The sequence below is a fragment of the Vicia villosa genome, linkage group LG1 (assembly GCF_029867415.1).
Source record: "Vicia villosa cultivar HV-30 ecotype Madison, WI linkage group LG1, Vvil1.0, whole genome shotgun sequence".
NCBI lineage: Eukaryota > Viridiplantae > Streptophyta > Magnoliopsida > Fabales > Fabaceae > Vicia > Vicia villosa.
In genome coordinates, this window is record NC_081180.1 from 214,240,029 (window position 1) to 214,249,207 (window position 9,179).

The 9,179-nt window shown below is 39.6% G+C and overlaps 1 non-coding gene across 1 annotated transcript; it reads right to left on the reverse strand.

Moving 5' to 3' along the window:
- Positions 1-3,952: 3,952 nt before the first annotated feature.
- Positions 3,953-4,059, reverse strand: LOC131645355 (small nucleolar RNA R71). The gene has a single exon (XR_009296984.1). It is a non-coding gene; the product is annotated as a small nucleolar RNA R71 (small nucleolar RNA).
- Positions 4,060-9,179: the final 5,120 nt, after the last annotated feature.

Consider the following 9,179-nt stretch of genomic DNA (forward strand, 5'->3'; position numbering starts at 1 on the left):
CTGATAGGGATATGCAGATGAAATGTAATGCTTAAGCCAGTTAAAATAAAATTAGGTGGGCAAATTTTGGGGTGCAACAGCTGCCCCTATTTAATTGTCTTAAATCTGAAGGAGAGATTGGCGCCAGCCTTTTGAACCTTCAAGATAGAAGAAGATTAAATACCAATGAACCTGAAAATTTGCTTGAAGAAAAATGAGATATGATACTAAGTCCACTGGGGAAAGGTGTATCAACTCTGGGTTGAGTAAGAAAGGTCAACTCTGGGTTGGAAATGAAATAAACCTCAACTCTAGGTTAAAGAAGAAAAGAGGGTCGACCCTGGGTCGAAGAATAAATGGAAATCAACTCGGGGTTGAATAAGAGGTAAACATCAATTCTGGATTGAGAACGGAAAATGAAATAATTATTAGAGGGACAATATATATGCATGAACTCTGGGTTGAAAAAGAAAAGCAAGGAAATCAACTCTGGGTTGAGCAAGAAATTGGATAATAACTGTGGGTTGAAAGAGGAAAGATGAACAATTAGAAATATCCGTCAACTCTGGGTTGAGTAGGTAAGGACAAAAGATGACCGTCAACTCTGGGTTGAGTGGGAAAAGAAACAAGATAACCGCCAACTCTGGGTTGAATGGTAAACAAAAGAAGATAATCGTCAACTTTGGGTTGACTGGGAAAATGAATCGATTCTGGAGTGAACAGAAGAAAACTGTCAACTCTGGGTTGAGTGGGAAAGGATAAAAGGATAACCGTCAACTCTGGGTTGAGTGAAAGATAACAGTTAACTCTGGGTTGAGTGGGGAAGAGAAAAGATAACCGTCAACTCTGGGTTGGGTGGGAAAAGGATGAAGGATAACCGTCAACTCTGGGTTGAGTGGGAAAGAATAAGAGATAACCGTCAACTTTGGGTTGAGTGGGAAAGAGAAATCAACAAGAAGTAACCGTCAACTCTGGGTTGAGTAAGAAAGAATAAAAGATAGCCGTCAACTCTGGGTTGAGTGGGAAACGACAGAAGATAACCATCAACTCTGGGTTGAGTGGGAAAGAAAGAAGATAACCGTCAACTCTGGGTTGAGTGGGGAAGAAAGAAGATAACCGTCAACTCTGGGTTGAGTGGGAAAGAGAAAAGTTAACCGTCAACTCTGGGTTGAGTGGGAAAGAGAAATCAATTCTGGATTGAACAAGGGATAACATAACCGTCAACTCTGGGTTGAGTGGGATAAGAGAAAAGATAACCGTCAACTCTGGGTGAGAGGGAAAGAAGCAAAGAAATATCCGTCAACTCTGGGTGAGAGGGAAAAGATAATTAACTCGGGATTAAAAGATGAAAGAAAGTCAACTCTGGGTTGAACACAAAAACATCAACTCTGGGTTGAAGAAGGGATAACCGTCAACTCTGGGTTGAGTGGGAAGAGATAATTAACTCGGGGTTAAAAGATGAAAGAAAGTTAACTCTGGGTTGAACATAAAAACATCAACTCTGGGTTGAATAAGGGATAACCGTCAACTCTGGGATGAGTGGGAAGAGATAATTAACTCGGGGTTAGAAGATGAAAGGAAAGTGATAACACGATTTTATATCGTATATTTAGCCTAAAATCCATAGATATTTATAGCATTTTCCATTTATTATGTCAATTTATTATGATATTACGCGTGTATTTGCTTTGTTTCAGGTTTTACACTTCAAATACGACTATTTGCGAAAAGGAAAGAAAATCGAGCTTAAATGACCAATATTTATGCTTAAAAGACGAAAAGAGGTGCTGAAGTAAAAGAAGGGTGCAATTAGGACCCAAAAAGGCCCAAAAGAGCAATCCAGCCCACGAAGGAAAGCAGCCCAGGCCACACTAGTAAGCAGAGACGCACGTCTCTGCCACCTCAGCAAAAGGGAGACGCACGTCTCCACTTCCCTGAAGATTCTCCACTTGAGACGCACGTCTCAAGTCACGCACCCAGTCTCCCTGAAGAATCGGAGACGCACGTCTCCAAGTCCCGGTCTGCAAAAAGTTCCGTTTTTCACGCAAAGCAACTGCAAAGCCTCACCTATAAATAGAGGCAGTCACTTCAGTCCAAAGTGTCCGATTTCCTGCCAACGAAGTGCTGCCGAAATTGTACCGCGAACTGCTTTTCCTTATTCTGTTTTCATTTAACCGTCTATTTTCTCACAACGATTTCTACACTGGAAATTGTTGTGAACTTTTCATAGATCTAGCCTTACGTTAGATTTATCGCTTTATTTTCCTTGTTTTTATTTTCTGCCATTTAAATTCCGAAGAACGATCCAGCCAACCTGTGGTGGAAGTTCGAGTACTTCAAGATTCAATTCAATCCATATTTATTTTAATTCAGGTTTTTTATTTACCGCCTTATTTATATTATTTATCTGCATGATATATTATATGCCATTTAATATGCTTATTATTATGAACCGAACCAATTTATGTATGTTTAATCGTATTAATATGTCTGGCTAAAATACTAAAGGTGTCGGTATGTAAAGTAAGTTAACCGTAGGGGTCCGAAATAAATTGGCTTAAATTATGTTTTATTAATTATCACTTATTTTTGGTTTATATGTCTAGTTTAGTTAGTAAGTCTTAAAACCAATAGAGCGAAAGTTTGAGGGATTAGGACGGTCAAAGGTTAAAATCAATAGAGCGAAAGTTTGAGATCTTTAACTGGATAGTAGACATAGGACATTAGTTTTAAGGACGGCGAAAGCGTATTAAAACTAATTGGAACTTATTTATTTTCAAAAATTGTTTTTACACTCGAGCGGGATGGCGAAAGCGTACGTTAGGGATATTAGCATGTTCCGAGTCAATAGAGCGAAAGTTTGAGATTAGGAGATTTAAATAGATAACAACCTCGTAAAATAGGCATTTTATTAATTACATTGTGTCCAAAAAGCTCTTCTAAAATCTAATGGGATGGCGAAAGCGTACATTAGGATTAGGATAGTAGTCTGACTCAACAGAGCGAAAGTTTGAGACGAGGATTTTTAATCAATTGGAATTAGTAAAGATTTTTAATTTAATTATGCAAAAGCCAATGGACCTTCGGATTACCTGTAGTTAAACGAAATACATACTGATACCTGTCTTTTATTATTATTCTTTATTTTCTCACAATCACTTTCCCTTAGGAACAATCGAAATTTTAGTACTCCTAGCTTTACATAGTAACCTTAGATAACGGTAGATCGATTCATAGTCCCTGTGGATTCGATATCTTTTAAAACTACACGACACGACTGTGCACTTGCAGTTATCAGATTTATAGACACGTAAAGTCGCGACCAAGTTTTTGGCGCCGTTGCCGGGGACTATTTAAGTCGATATCGTAACTCACTGTTACACCGTAGAGACTAGGAAAATTCTTCCCTTTCTTTTTGAACGATTGTATGCCAAATACTCGTTCACAAGGAGGAGACTTAATACAACGAATTAACGAGATCGAACGTTTCATTAACGTTAAACGTCGAGCTCGCAACCTTCCCGAAGTAGCAGAAATTCCGATTAATCAGGAATTGAATTTTACTGATCAAATCAATCAAATCACCCCGAAGTTAGAGATGGCTGCTTTTCGTCCTCTTAGAGACTATGCCGCTCCTTCGCGCGCTGAACCGCATTCAAGTATCGCACCACCTGCGATTGAAGCGAACAATTTCGAACTGAAACCTTCACTGGTCCAAGCTGTTCAACAGAATCAATTCTCTGGAAGCCCTGTAGACGACCCCAATCTCCATTTATCCGTGTTCGTGCAATACGCCGACACTATCAAAGCCAACAACGTTAGTTCCGAAGCTATTCGATTACGCCTTTTCCCTTTCTCCTTGAGAGATAGAGCGAGAGCGTGGCTTCAATCCCTGCCTTCAAATTCCATAACAAAGTGGGACGAATTGAAGAGAGTATTCTTAGCAAGATACTTTCCGCCTAGCAAGACTGCTATGCTTAGAGGTCAAATCAACGGATTTACCCAGAAAGATAACGAATCGCTCTTCGAAGCTTGGGAACGTTACAAGGACATGCTTAGAATATGCCCTCATCATGGACTCGAACCATGGCTGATCATCCATACCTTTTATGGTGGTCTCTTATATAACACTAAAATGACTATAGATGCCGCTGCTGGCGGAGCATTAATGGACAAACCCCATGATGAAGCGTACAAACTCATAGAGAACATGGCACAAAACCATTACCAATGGGGAGGAGAACGCGCCGCTCTAGAGAAAGCCCAAACCAAAGGAGGAATGTACGAAATTAGTGGTATAGACCGCGTTAACGCTAAAGTAGACGCTTTAACTCAAAAGATCGAGAATTTAACCATCACTCCTTCAGCCACCGCTGCCGCTGTAGCACCTAACTGCGAGATTTGTGGATTGACTGGGCATGTAGTTGCTGAATGCCAACTCTTGACTGGAGTCCCATCTGATCAAGTAAATTACGCTCAAGGAAACCCTTATTCTAACACGTACAACCCTGGATGGAAAAACCACCCGAACTTTTCTTATAAGAACAACAATGCGTTGTACGCGCCTGGACAAGCACCTGCTGTACCACCTGGCTACCAAAAAGCGCCTGTAGCTGCTCAAAACACCCCTAGGAAGTCAAACCTAGAAATCATGATGGAGAACTTTATAGCTTCCCAACAACAAACCAATAAAGACTTCCTGAATCAAAACATCCACAATAGCGAGCAACTAAAACAACTATCGAACAAAGTAGATGCTTTAGCTACGCATAACAAGATGTTAGAAACTCAAATCTCACAAGTAGCTCAACAACAAGCACCTACTGCTGCCCCTGCTGGCACGTTTCCTGCTCAACCACAACCTAATCCTAAAGGACATGCGAACGCGATAACACTACGAAGTGGAACTAATTACGATGGACCCGTAGATCCTAGAACCCAAAACATACCCATGTCACAACAAGAGCCAAAGGAAACCCAAAAGAAAACAACCGACGAACAAACTGCTAAGACTAAAGAGAACAATAACGAAGTGGAACCCGAAAAAGAGAAACCTTATGTTCCACCACCACCTTATAAGCCACCAATTCCTTACCCTCAAAGATTAGCCAAATCAAAAACCGAAGCGCAATTTAAAAGATTTGTAGAACTTCTGAAGCAATTAAACATAACCATACCATTCACAGAAGCCATAACTGAGATGCCTTCGTACGCTAAGTTCTTAAAAGAAATCTTATCAAACAAAAAGAAACTCGAGGATAACGAAACTATTACGCTTACCGCTGAATGTAGCGCTATCATCCAGAACAACATGCCTCCAAAACTGAAAGACCCTGGTAGTTTCTCTATACCCTGCGTAATTGGAAAAACCATCATAGAGAAAGCCTTGTGCGATCTAGGAGCTAGTGTTAGTTTGATGCCTCTTTCGACCTGTAAGAAACTCAACCTAGGTGAGCTTAAAGCAACAAGAATGTCTCTTCAACTAGCAGACCGTTCAGTTAAATATCCTGTAGGAATGTTAGAGAATATCCCTGTTCGTGTAGGACAATTCTACATCCCGACTGATTTCATCATTATGGATATCCAAGAAGATTCTAACATCCCGATCATTTTAGGAAGACCATTTTTAGCAACCGCTGGTGCAATTATAGATGTAAAGCGAGGAAAGCTTACTTTCGAAGTAGGAGAAGAGAAAATAGAATTTATCCTTTCCCAATTCCTAAAAGCACCTTCTATAATTGACACATGCTGTTCTGCTGACATAATCGACGAGTGTGTCAAGGAAATAAAATCGGAACCAAATAAGGAAACCGAAACCCTAAGAATTCCTATGCCGCCAATTTTTGAAGACGACAACTGGCGTGAGGAATATCAAGATAACCACCTGAGTGAATGCTTAGCTTTAACCCCTGATCCTATACCTGGACCAAAGAAACCTGCTATAGAGCTGAAGACACTCCCTACCGATCTTAGATACGAATTTCTAGACGAAGAACTAAACCGACCAGTTATAGTGAACGCCAACTTAGGACGAACCGAGACTGAAAAATTACTTAATGTCCTAAGAAAATACCCTACCGCTTTAGGATACAACATATCAGATCTGAAAGGTATAAGCCCTTCTCTGTGTATGCACCGCATTATGTTCGAAGACGATAGTAAAACCTCTAGGGAACATCAAAGGCAAATAAATCCTATTATGAGCGATGTGGTTAAAAAGGAAATCCAAAAACTGCTAGAAGCTGGAATAATATATCCTATATCCGATAGTAAATGGGTTAGCCCCGTTCACGTCGTACCAAAGAAAGGAGGAGTCACTGTAATCACTAACGCAAAAGGAGAATCTGTAGCACAACGTACCCAAACTGGATGGAGAATGTGCATTGACTATAGGAAGCTAAATAAAGCTACCCGAAAAGACCATTTCCCTCTACCTTTCATAGATCAAATGCTCGAACGCTTAGCTAAACACTCACATTTTTGTTATCTGGATGGATACTCCGGATTTTTCCAAATTCCTATCCACCCTGACGACCAAGAGAAGACCACATTCACCTGTCCTTATGGTACATTCGCTTATAGACGAATGCCTTTTGGACTCTGCAATGCACCCGCGACCTTCCAAAGATGCATGATGGCAATATTTGCCGACTTCCTAGATGGAATAATGGAGGTCTTTATGGACGACTTCTCTGTCTGTGGAGGAAGTTTTGAAACATGTTTAGAAAACCTTGAAATGGTGCTTAGACGATGCGTAAGCGTAAACCTAGTCCTTAATTGGGAAAAATGCCATTTCATGGTTCGACAAGGAATTGTACTTGGACACATCGTATCCGATAGAGGAATCGAAGTTGATAAAGCAAAAATCGAAATTATCGAAAACCTTCAACCTCCCAAAACTGTTAGAGAAATAAGAAGTTTTCTGGGACATGCTGGTTTTTACCGACGCTTCATTAAGGATTTCTCTAAAATAACCAAACCCTTAACTGAACTACTCATGAAAGACGCCGAATTTATTTTCACCGATAAATGCACTGAAGCATTTCAAACGCTTAAACAAGCATTGATCTCTGCGCCAATCATGCAACCTCCCGACTGGAATGAGCCTTTTGAAATAATGTGTGACGCAAGTGATTATGCTGTAGGAGCCGTTCTAGGACAAAGAAAGGATAAGAAACTACATGTCATATATTATGCGAGTAGAACCCTAGACGAAGCTCAGATGAATTATGCCACGACAGAAAAAGAATTATTAGCTGTCGTATTCGCACTAGACAAATTCCGTTCTTACCTGGTAGGAGCCAAAATAATCATATACACTGACCACGCCGCCATTAGGTACCTCCTAACCAAAAAGGACGCTAAACCAAGACTTTTAAGATGGATCTTGTTACTGCAAGAATTCGACCTGGAAATTAAAGATAAGAAAGGCACTGAAAATGTCGTAGCAGATCACCTCTCTCGATTGGAAAATCTGAAACCCGAACAAGTACCAATTGACGATGATTTCCCTTATGAAAGACTCATCGCCCAATTAGAAGCAAATGAATTCGAACCATACCGTCCAAACTCTGAAACCGAGAAATTAGCTGAAATAGCTTTAGCCCGATCTGACGCACCTTGGTATGCAGATTTCGTAAATTACCTAGCTGCTGGTGTGCTTCCTCCTGATCTAAGCTACCAACAGAAGAAGAAATTCTTCCATGACCTAAAACATTACTATTGGGACGACCCACTCCTTTTCAAAAGAGGCCCCGATGGAATCTTTAGACGTTGTGTACCCGAGGAAGAAATAAGAAGCATAATAACACATTGTCATTCTGCACCGTGTGGAGGACACCATAGCACATCTAGAACCTGCGCCAAAATCCTTCAATCTGGACTTTTCTGGCCCAACCTGTGGAAAGACGTCCACTTTGCTATACTAAGCTGTGATAGATGCCAACGAACTGGAAACATTTCAAGACGCGATGAAATGCCTCAAAAAGGCATTCTAGAAGTAGAAATATTTGACGTCTGGGGAATAGACTTCATGGGACCGTTTCCGTCATCGTTTGGAAATCAATATATACTCGTAGCCGTCGATTACGTTTCAAAATGGATAGAAGCTATCGCTTCCCCTACGAACGATACACGAGTAGTTATTAAACTTTTCAAAAACGTCATTTTTCCTAGGTTCGGTGTGCCAAGATTGGTAATTAGCGATGGTGGTTCCCATTTCATTTCAAGAATACTTGAGAAACTCCTTCGAAAATATGGAGTAAATCATCGAATAGCCACACCATACCATCCACAAACAAGCGGTCAAGTAGAAGTATCTAACCGCGAAATAAAACAAATATTGGAGAAAACTGTTGCTATATCTAGGAAAGATTGGTCAACCAAGCTAAATGAAGCTTTATGGGCTTATAGAACAGCTTTCAAAACTCCAATAGGAACTACCCCATTCAAACTCGTTTATGGAAAATCATGCCACCTACCAGTAGAGTTAGAACATAAAGCCTATTGGGCCATTAAGAACTTAAACCTAAACTACACTGCCGCTGGTGAGAAACGACTTCTAGACATAAACGAATTAGAAGAACTTAGACAAGACGCTTACGAAAACGCCAAAATCTATAAAGAGCGAACGAAAAAATGGCACGACAAGCGTATATCTAGGAAAAATTTTAGCATAGGCGATAAAGTGCTCTTATTTAATTCTAGACTAAAATTATTTCCTGGTAAGTTACGATCTAGATGGTCTGGCCCTTTCGAAATAACTAACATATTTCCGAGTGGAGCGATAGAAATCAAAGGAGAAACCGTCAAACCTTTTGTCGTAAATGGGCAACGTCTTAAGTATTACCATCATCTCGAATACGATGAAAACATCGAAGTTTTTAAACTTGACGAACTGCCCGCTCTTTCGAAAAAATAGTTTTCTATTTTTAAATCGTCGAGCTTACGACATTAAACAAAGCGCTTGGTGGGAGACAACCCACATTTATTTATTCTTCTATTTTATTTATTAAAACTTTAATTTTTCTAATTTTTATTTTTATTTTTCATTTTTAAAACTTTATTCTATTTTTAATTTTAATTTTAATCATTTTTGATTTTTCATACATCTTATAATAATTATTATAATTATAACTACTATCTATGAATTGAGAAAATATTTCCGTTATAATTATATTTATTATTATAACTTGTTACCT